Genomic DNA, 11060 nt, shown 5'->3' with positions numbered 1-11060 from the left:
TCATTGATCGAATCCTTTCTATTTGATCGTGCAGAGAATCTGAACCACCAAAGAAAAAGCGAGAGCTCTCAGTTTGTTAGGGGTGTCACTTAGTCACTATCAGCGCCCATGTGGTTACAGACTGTCATTGTGTGGGTATCGCACGGGTCAAAACTGTCTGTCAACACGTATGTCCGTCACTAGACATTGCAGTCACCATACATGTCAGTCACTACACAAGTCAGTCACTACACAAGTCAGTCATTACTCATGTAAGTAATCATACTTGCCAGTCACCAAACAGGTCTCATGGTCTACTACTATAATATTACACTGAATATTTGACAGAGCGTCTCAAACTGTTTCATCTGATGGCTCTTCAAGATTTGTACACTACCGTAAATCTTTCCCTTTATCATTCAGGCTGGATCATAATGATCTTCCATCCTGTCAAGGACCTCAAACTGTACAAGAAAGAACTCAAGCCCTATCAATGAGATCAACTGAAAAGAAAAAAACCTTTCCATTGATCAAACAAAGAGAAGTTGTCAATGAAAGATTTGGAGAACAAATCAAATGCAGGAAGAGAGGAAGAAACAAACTTTACTTTGGCCAGTCAGAGGACTTCTTGCATATAGTGTTACAAAGTTTGTCCGAAAGTTTTGAGCAGAAAGTTCCTTCCTAAATGTTCTTAAAACGAGAAAAGTCTTCTGCAGAATTAGCATACCAAGCAGTTTCAAGTCTGATCTACTACACATCCTTTAGTTCTGTGACAAATGTTGACTTCAGTTTTGCTGCACTTGGCAGCTGTCTAGTTGTACTATATGATTAAAACGTCCATGATGCCTTGTGTTTGAAATATTTACATTATAATGGACAATGTAGGCAAACATTTGGAGAATTTTGTTAGAAAATATTTGAATAAAACCTACAGTGAATGACATTACAGTTTCACGAACACATCATAGAAACTGACATTTTGTAGACTTTTACATTTTTACAGCAATGTTCTGTTATTAGTAATCTTATCATTTTTTTTCTGTTTTGCAGGCGGGGACATAAATAAAAGGTACTACTCAAGATTATAGATCTCTCAAAAGTGCTTGGCAGTGTGCTATGGCGGTTTTGTCCCTTTGTTTCTGTTAATCGTGCTAAGTGGACTTGTTCTCAGGGAAGATAACTAAGAGACTGCCAAAGAAAGCGGAAAAGAAAATAGATTTAAAAAAAAACGAGAGTCTTTGCTAAGTTTTGATGGAACCTGAAAAAAATAACACGTTTAAAAAAGCTAAATAAATTAATACAAGTTTAACAAACAACATATACATATAAACATAGACACAAAAGAAGAAAGATATTTAATAAAAATCTTGTGCGTGAGTTATTGAACTTCTGAAGAGGAGAGCAAGTGTTATAGGATTAGGAGAGAAAACAAAACATGAAAACAAACTGTTTCCATATGAATAAACAATAACAGCTTTTTTGTTTTTTGTTGACTTTTTCACTTTTTTATCCGGACCCTTATATTGCTATATAACTTTCCTAAAACAGTTTGTGGATTATGCTTTGATAGTGTGTGTGGTTTCATGCTGTGAATGTAGATCTGTGTGGCAGAAGAGAAAGAGTGTATTGTATTAAAGAAAACTTGAAACTTACTACTTGAACAAAACGTCACATAAACAAGCATCACGAGAGTACAATTGCTATTGAGAGATAATGGTGAGATATAAATAAGCCACTACCAGGATTCGAACTGGGTACTTCCGACTTGACAACACTGTTTAGTTTTATATTTAAAAATTATTTGTTTTGGTGTTGGGAGTAAGAAGAAGATCAGGCTAGTCATGTCAGACGTTAAGCTTGCTACCTGTGTCGCTGTTAGGTCAGGTTGACTTCATTGACCCGATGTGATCACATATGTGCCATACATTGCAAGAATTAAACCCACATCAATCACGGAGCTTTGGAAAAACTTTTCATTTTTGTAAAATGTGTTTCGTACAGAAGGTCTACCTTTTTTAAATTTCCCGCCACTTTGTTGGACTTCAAATCATACACAATAACATGCGAGTTTTCAGAAGAGATTTGAGAATGCAAACGTCTTCAAGTTTGTGGGGTTGTTGTCATAGTTCAACAGTCTCTAATAGTTTATACTTTTCTATTTGCAAGCCCTTTTACTACAGTTTTTTTTTACAAAGCTTTTATCAACTCACTCTGTCTGCCTGTCTCTATGGTAAAAGTTTTTACACGTTATTTCTCCCACACCCTATCTCGGATATAGCTGAAATTTTGCACAATTATTTCTTTAACATGCCAACACAAGAATCAATAAAATAAAATTAACCAATTAGTTAATTAGCTATTGGTAATTAATTTTTTTTTTGTATCTGGAACAAGGGAAAGAAATTTTCCTTGAATGATAAAGTGAGATAAGTTGAGATAATCCTCCTTATTGTTTGTAGCAAAAAAATTGTAAATAACTATAAATAATTATAAACCTAGTTTCATAAGCAGCTCGCTGGCACAGTGGTTAGTGTGTTGGCTTGTGGAAGCATTAGCTCTCGAGTTCGAATTCAAGTCGTTTTTTTTTAATACATTCATTTAAAAAGCGATCACCCAGGTACTCCCTTCTTTCTTCCCCTACCTCTTTCCAACTGGTCCAGACAAGTGATAGGATCATAGCGCATTGAGAAAGCTAAAAGCATGAAATTACACTAACAAAAAACAATTGGTAAAAAATATTTCTAATCGCACAGATTTCTTATTGTTAGTCTAGATCTATTACAAATTTAATGACATGGCTGATCCAAACTAATGGATGCAGTTACACTTAATATAAGCTTTGTGAGTCAAACAATGTTTGTATTTTGCTTGTTTTATTACTACTATATCCATCCCAGCGCCACTGTATACATAGAAGCTATTAGAAAGTCTATATTTGTAGACATGTTTAAGTATTGACTAGGACCAGGGAGTCTGAGGAAGACGTCTGTCACATCTGTTATTAACGAGGAGACGTACATGCCTCGTCCAGCCTGGTCCCTGGACACACGGATGCAGCAGCCCTTCTCTTTTGAACTGGCTTATGTGTATATTGTCCAGCTGTGTCCGATTGTTCTTTTCCCTCCTCGTCCCGCAGAGAGCAGAAGACTAAATGAAGGTCTTTATCTGACCTATTTGTTTCAGTCGAGGGTGTGGAACACAGTTAACTTTAAGAATTTTATTTGTATGCAAATTTTATTCATTTGATAAAAACAGAATATTTCTAATAGAATTTTTAAAAAGTTAAACAATAAATATAGCAAGTGAAACAGAAGGCTTACAGTATTTAATTTCTTTTTTCACAGTGTCACACAAAACCCTATAAAACTCTCAATATGTAATGTGTATGATAATTTACAACAATTTAGATCATTTCAACCAATATAAATAATACTGTTTTAAAAATAAAAACTATGTGCAACTTGGCAAGTGGGCACATCCCTCTCTTACCTGGCACATTTTAACAGTTTACTTATAAATATAAAGGTTTTTTTCTCTCCGTTAATCCCAGATTTACATCCACAGATTTACATCCGCAGATTTACATCCACAGATTTACATCCCCGGATTTAAATCCGCAGATTTACATCCGCAGATTTACATCCACAGATCAAAGAAATCGTTATGAAATTCGCCAGTGTCAAGGAATTACAATGATATTCGTTACCTTTGATGGAATCTTGATGTCAGCTGGTCCTGAGGAGGATCTTTAGCACATGCTTTCGTTTATACTAGAATGATAATTACAAGAACAGGTTTGAGCGTTGTGTGCAAGCCGAATTGTAATGCACTAAAACAACAAATAATCTTTTCAATTAATTTTTTAAGCGTAATCGGTCAACGTTCACAGTTCATTGATGAATTATCTCGTGCAAGGCACGTTCTCTTACAATTGGCTAATTGTTTTTATGCTCAAGTTGTTTGCCTTTCCTTTCAACGTGTCAGTAGTGTGTCAATGCTGTGTTCAGACGGAGGTCTACAAAACAGGTGCCTCCCGAAACAAGCCATCACAAATACATGTGGGATCCTTCTCTTTTATCTACTTTCCAAGTATGCGCAGGTCAAAGGTTAAACCTTAGTCTTGTTAGTACATGTCTTGAGAATCTAAAGAGTACTATTTTATAAGACATTATAATTATGTTATAAGTGAAAACACAATTTACAAATACTTACGTGACGTTAAATAATTGGTTGAGTACTATAGCAATTACTGATTAATCCCATTCTGTAAACAAACATGATTTTGTCAACTTATATATATATATATAAAGTAGCGTCTGTTGATTACAAATGTCCAACTTGTGACTGTGGGTGTGGATCGAGAATTTACTTCTATAGTCACTTTTTATCTTATGTTATAAAATACAAATGTAACTTCATAAAAGAAGATGATTACGTCCTACGCGTGTCCGTAGGTCAATCTAGTCATGCATGTTAATAATGATTTAAACTCTGCCAAGTTGATGGTTTTCCTGGCTGACTCAGGCAAACCATTCCATGCTCTAATAGCATTAAGGAAAAAGGAGCATTTGTACAAATTTGTCCTAGCATATGGAACAAGGAATGTGCCTTTATCTTTGTGTCTTTCTGAGTATTTTATTAGATTTTGTTTTCGTATTTGTTATGGTTCAGTTATTTATGTATAATTACGTCTTACTTTTTAATCTTCTGCCCTAAAGGTTTTCTACAGGATTTAGTGATTTTATTAATTGTTACTCTAATAAAATGTAACTATTTGTTTGTTATGAATCTCACTCTGCTTCTATGAGATGGTGCAAAAGGAATGGATTTCCTCTACAGCGTTAATGCCACAGACTGATACAAAAATCCTCGGACAAATTTTGAGGTGAGAAATCAATTGACATTGTGTGCACTGTGTGTCATCACGGTGTGAACGCTGTGGCATGTCCATTAATGAATCTGCTGGACGTGACCTTCAGAGCATCATGATACAATGACCCAGACATTATCAATTGTCTATCAACTGACAGTAAATGTTACACGTGGACTGGGAGGCGGGCGTGAGGTCAATGGATGGACATGACACTGAAGCATGACACTAATGTAGACTTAGTGTTGACAGACATCAGACTTGCAGAGCTGACAGCCATCTGGTTCATAGAGTGAGAAGTGACATTTGGTTGCGTGAGTAAATCAATTCATCGTCTCTTAAACATTGATCTGAAGAGTCTTGTTTTTGGTTTCCCAATGTCTAATTAATTTTATTTACAAAAAAGGGAGGGGTGGTATCAAGATGATAATGTTTATGTGAAGGTAACTTAGTAAATTAAATCTGTACATTTGTTTTAAATGAGATGAATGGCTTATTGAATTTAGTTTTATTGTTCTTGTTTTAAATCTAAAAAAAATCTTTTCCCCACTTCGCACAAAACAAATTGGTTGATACATTTATGTTTTGTCTCCCAGTACAATGGATGAATTGGCAATCATGAGTTCTAACACTTCAACAATTGTGTTATTTTCAAATACATATTTTTGTTTGTTGATTGTTCTTTAAATGGCGATCTGAATAATGAATACTAATGTCCGTAGCTTTTGTTGACCCTATGAGCAGGTTACAGGGAGTGAACAGAGAGATACGTGTAAGCTATTTGTTACTGAACTGAGAGACGTGTTTGTTACTGAACTGAAGAGCACATTGAAAAACAAAAACATTAACTGTTTCATGTCATTAACAAAGAAATGAAACAAAACACTTTTGGTTTACTCTGTAGGGAAATACTAGAAAGCAATAACAACTAAAAAAAAAAGTCAACAGACTAAATGTGTGTGTGTGTCTTATAGTGGCAGATTAAGTTACACACACACACAAATGTTAGGTCGAGATCCAATGGGTGTGGGAGATTAAGTTACACACACACAAATGTTAGGTCGAGATCGAATGGGTGTGGGAGATTAAGTTACACACACACAAATGTTAGGTCGAGATCGAATGGGTGTGGGAGAAATAACGTGCACAATTATTTACAGGGGCAAAACCCCACATATTTAGCAATATTGGTTAATACTGAAGGATTCAAATTTACCTTGTTTGTATCAAAGAAAATAAATAATTTTGATATTTTTTATTGATTCATGTTTTGTAAGGTACAAGAAATAATTGTGGAAAGTTTCAACTTGATCCCAGAATGGAAACTGTACGAAATAACGTGTTCTAAAATTTGTACCAGACAGACAGACAGACAGACAAAGTGAGTTGATATCAGCTTATTAAAAAAAGATTATGTCTGTCCGTCTTTCTGTTACCCATTCGAAGGTAGGATTTACTTTTAAACCCAATGTAACACTTACTTAATAAAATTTCTTTACCCCAAAACTCACTTTGTTTTCGCAATTTATACAAAACTCAGTAGTCAGAATCTCTTGTAGAACATCCTGCCATTGAAAAAAACAAAACAACTCGAAGCACTAAACACTAGACAGATACAAATGTTGACCTGCAAACAAAAGATCGATCACTTGAAACCAGAGCACGTGGACAATAGGAACCAAGTCACGTGATGTAAAAACAATTCGAACTGTGGTCAAGATTTGTATGAAACTTTGAATCAATTTCTTTTTTAAAAAAGTTAAATTAATATAATAAGCTCTTAGTTTTCTGGTTTCTCGTTTCAATATTCAAGAAATGTTTCGATTGTTTGATTCAATAACCCGTGTATGCATTGATGTATTAGAATTGAATTAAGGCCATTATCTGTTCTTTCATTTTCAGTTTCTTTCCTGTCTTGTTCTGTGGTGAAACACTCATTGAAACATCACTTTGTAGCATGAACTGAAACATCACTTTGTAGCATGAACTGAAACATCACTTTGTAGCATGAACTGAAACATCACTTTGTAGCATGAATTGAAACATCACTTTGTAGCATGAACTGAAACATCACTTTGTAGCATGAATTGAAACATCACTTTGTAGCATGAATTGAAACATCACTTTGTAGCATGAATTGAAACATCACTTTGTAGCATGAATTGAAACATCACTTTGTAGCATGAATTGAAACATCACTTTGTAGCATGAATTGAAACATCACTTTGTAGCATGAATTGAAACATCACTTTGTAGCATGAATTGAAACATCACTTTGTAGCATGAATTGAAACATCACTTTGTAGCATGAATTGAAACATCACTTTGTAGCATGAATTGAAACATCACTTTGTAGCATGAATTGAAACATCACTTTGTAGCATGAATTGAAACATCACTTTGTAGCATGAATTGAAACATCACTTTGTAGCATGAATTGAAACATCACTTTGTAGCATGAACATCTATGGCCTCCTTCAGCCCGCGAAGTGACAGTAGATCCTCTCATGGAAATGGCATGAAAGTTTGGGCATTAGCTGTGGTCGAAAGATGTCGCTCTCACAGACGCTCCATTCTCTCCGCGTTGCTGATCTATCCAAAGGAACGGCAAGTGCCGATACAGTTTGCTTTCAGCGGCATCACACGCTCTGTTAGGGAGTAGTGCTGCGAATCGTCTAACGGTCGCCGACTCCTGATTTTTCTTCACGGTTGACTTCCGAAGCATTTTCCATGTTTAGTTTAACTGGAAAGCAACAGATGTTTGAATTCAGAGTTTTCCTTCTGTCAGAGGGTTACCAGCCAAGGCTGATGAGCCCCATCTGCCCCAAACTGGTTGAGGCGCCAGTTACTCGCCTTTGCCCCTTCTCTTGTTAGTGTTTAACAGCTCCACCAGGCACAATATCTGTGCCACATTTGAAGGCTAGAGGTTGGACTGGTTGTCAGAGACTGTTTGAGATGGTAGCATTAGAAAGGAAGTGGAGGGCTTAATCTCATTACCATTTCCAGCAATGAAAACCTTACAGTTACAGAACTAACAGCTAGATGTACTTCACATCACTTTGTAGCAATAACATCTGTATCTACTTTAAACCTATAAATATTTCAAAGCCCTTGAAAAATCAGTTTTGCTGTATACCGAACATTAACATTACGAAGAATAGTAGTGTAAAAGTAGTGTACGTCATGTAAAGCCTCCAACCCACACGTGTAAATTGTCCATAGTCATTAACTTCTTAGCATTCGTTCAGTAACACAGTTCTACCCACCTACCCAAACACCACAAAATCTAATAGAATGGACATATGTAACCAGCTCAATCGTTATTAGACAACATTTTCTCAATTACTCCAAGTTTTCGCCACTATTCGTTGAGTACATTGAAAACAATGGTTCTTAATTAATCAGTTGCCTCCCATTTAGACTGGAGTATAATCCTCCTGTCTCCTGAAAACAGGCACAACTTCTTAGACTAGATGATGTGTAATATTTGGATTTAGCATAATGCTAATTGTTTTTGTCTAAATCGATTTTGTATTTGTCCGCTGGAAGCCGTACAAAATACGTCCAACAACAAATGAAGGGGAAACTGTTCCAAGATGGAGACTTCCCATTGATTTGTTTATTGTATTCTTCTAAATTTGGCTCCTCGCCATCAGATTGAAAACACGACAATGTATTAATTCCGTAATGTTTACTTCAGGGATGAGGAGTTGGTCCGGAGGAATTGATTTTTTATAAGGGTCTTTAATTGGAGAAACCAAGGCAAGGCTGGGCGTGAAATGTCTGAATGGAGACATTCAGTGAGTGAGACTCAGTTTGTAAATGAAATGTTCCACTGTTCCCCAGATGTCAGTACACGACTCATTACATTGAAGTAGGCCTATATACAAATAGGCATAATATTCACCAAATGTTTGTAGATCTATAAATTAGTCTAGAAGTAGATGGACGAACCTAGATAAAAAAAAAATTACCCACAGACATTGATACTAATTGAGTTTTGTTTTGCCTTCTAAAAGATAAGCAGGATGATCAGAAGACTGAATCATGTAAACCTTGCCTGTGTGGTGGACACCACAAAATAATCTTCTATTTCTTAAAGCATGCATCCTTGGAAGGGAAACAAGCTTCAATATAGACATCTTAAAGATATCCTATATTTGAGCTGAAAACACGATAGATCAGGAATCTATTTGTTTAGACTTGGACGTCGGTTCTATGATGAGCTCAATTCTTCCAAGAAATGAAAGTATCAAACGCTGTGCTGGATACGTGGACGTGGAATGTTGGACACATGAAACACGGACTCTAAATAGTGTGCAATGACTACGGAGTACCCGGTACTGAAATGGTTTAGAAGTTTCGAGGAACATGGATAAGGCTAAAAAGAAAAAAAAAGTTTAGTTGAACAAAACGTGATGAATATATTTTGCCAAACAATGTTCTCTTAAAAATATTTTAGTTTCTTATAAATAATTTTAAAAATGTATATAGGTTTTTTTTAGAATGCATGAATTTTTTTGAAAACAATAACTGCAGTCTGATCAAATGACATTTGGATTCAGTTTTTATTTCTGATTTACTTTATTTAAAATTTTGGTTCAGTTTAACTGTTTTAACAAAATTGTTCACATGAGTGCAGTGAATTTCATTTCTCTTTAGTTTTCGACCCCCCCCCCCCCCGCTTATAAAACGCAATGTTTTATCACGCCCCCGTCGTCTGCTGCTTTGAAAGCAAACAACGTTTAGCCCACTTACAAGTCAGTGCCCACCCGTGCCACCCCCAACCCCCACACTCCGAGGATGCATCATTAAGAAGTGCCAAAGGGTTAGTCTTCAACGGCTTATTGAATCAATGCGAAACATAGGCCAGTGATTCTTTCGCTACAGAGCATGCGCAAGTAGAAACATTTCAATAGAGAAACAAGCTGGTGACATTAAGCAAACATTTCATTTCACTGACATCCTCCCTTGGAGCTCTATATAGAACAGGTTCACTATAAACAAAGTTAAAACACATATCATAAAGTGGTTAAAAAAATGCTTGTAGAAACCAGCCTTAAATGCCAATAGAGTTACCTTGGAAAATCTGTATTGGCATTATTTTAACCAATAATAATGGTGAAAGTGCCTGGTGGCTGAACCTCGCTCTGTTGAATGATTTCTTATGTAAATTGTTCACACTTAAATTGCGGAGTGTAGATGGCTTTTTCTTTGGTGCAAATGCTATTGCGGCCTCCATAAGAGTGGCGCGCAAATATTTAATTAGGCTTGTTTATGGAGGCATCAAAACCCTCACATGTTTGCAAAGAAATGTTTTAGTCTGGTGACGTAAGCAAAAAGACAGCGGTCTCTAGTTGTTGTTGTTTTTTCCATATGACGTTATTTTGGAACAATGTCCTTCTCAAAAGATTTAAAGCCAAAATTAATTTTTCGTAAATGAACGATTTTAAAATCAATATAACAGTCGACCTCGAGTTTATCCGATGTGACCAAATAGCTGATATTTTTGTTTCTCATTGAAATACATACCACTTGTAATTGGAAAGAAAATCGTTAGAGCATTCTTCGAAATGGTATAAATAAATAAATAAATATATATATATATATATATATAAATGGCTGGTAATAGAGTATAGGATGTATGACATGTCTGTGAGACATCACTCAAGGGACAGTACTTAGATATTTATATCTGAAAATAAATGGGAAGAAAGTCCAATGAGAAGTCACGTGATCCATTGGACTGAAAGAAAATCTGTAACATTCACGTCATGATATTGAATGAGACCTATTTTTAGAACTTTCCCGAACCTGTAGGATAGTTAACACGGGAAAACAAAACTCATGCCATTAGCGCAATGCAATGACAGAATCTCATCAAGAGGTTACTCAATAACTTATGGTAGTTGCAGGCTCTAGAAATGTCTGCACTGGTGTGTCGGGTTTTACCTTTAAAGTCAAAGTCAAGGTAACATCAATCATCCATTCGTTCTTTTGACATCTTTTTTTTTTTTTTGATCTTCTTGAAATCTTTTCCAGCTCCCCCACCCCCCTTTCTCTCTTCAAATGGATTTTTGTTCTCACTCTTTCATCTTCTACTAAAGTATTCTAAAGTATTAAATAAATCCATTTCCTGTTTTCAATTCTCTTACTCTCTCTCTCTCTCTCTCTCTCTCTCTCTCTCTCTCATTGTCTCTCACATTTCTTT

The sequence above is a fragment of the Biomphalaria glabrata genome, chromosome 1 (assembly GCF_947242115.1).
Source record: "Biomphalaria glabrata chromosome 1, xgBioGlab47.1, whole genome shotgun sequence".
NCBI lineage: Eukaryota > Metazoa > Mollusca > Gastropoda > Planorbidae > Biomphalaria > Biomphalaria glabrata.
The sequence above is the reverse complement of the archived record's forward strand: the minus strand, read 5'-3'. Positions refer to the sequence as shown.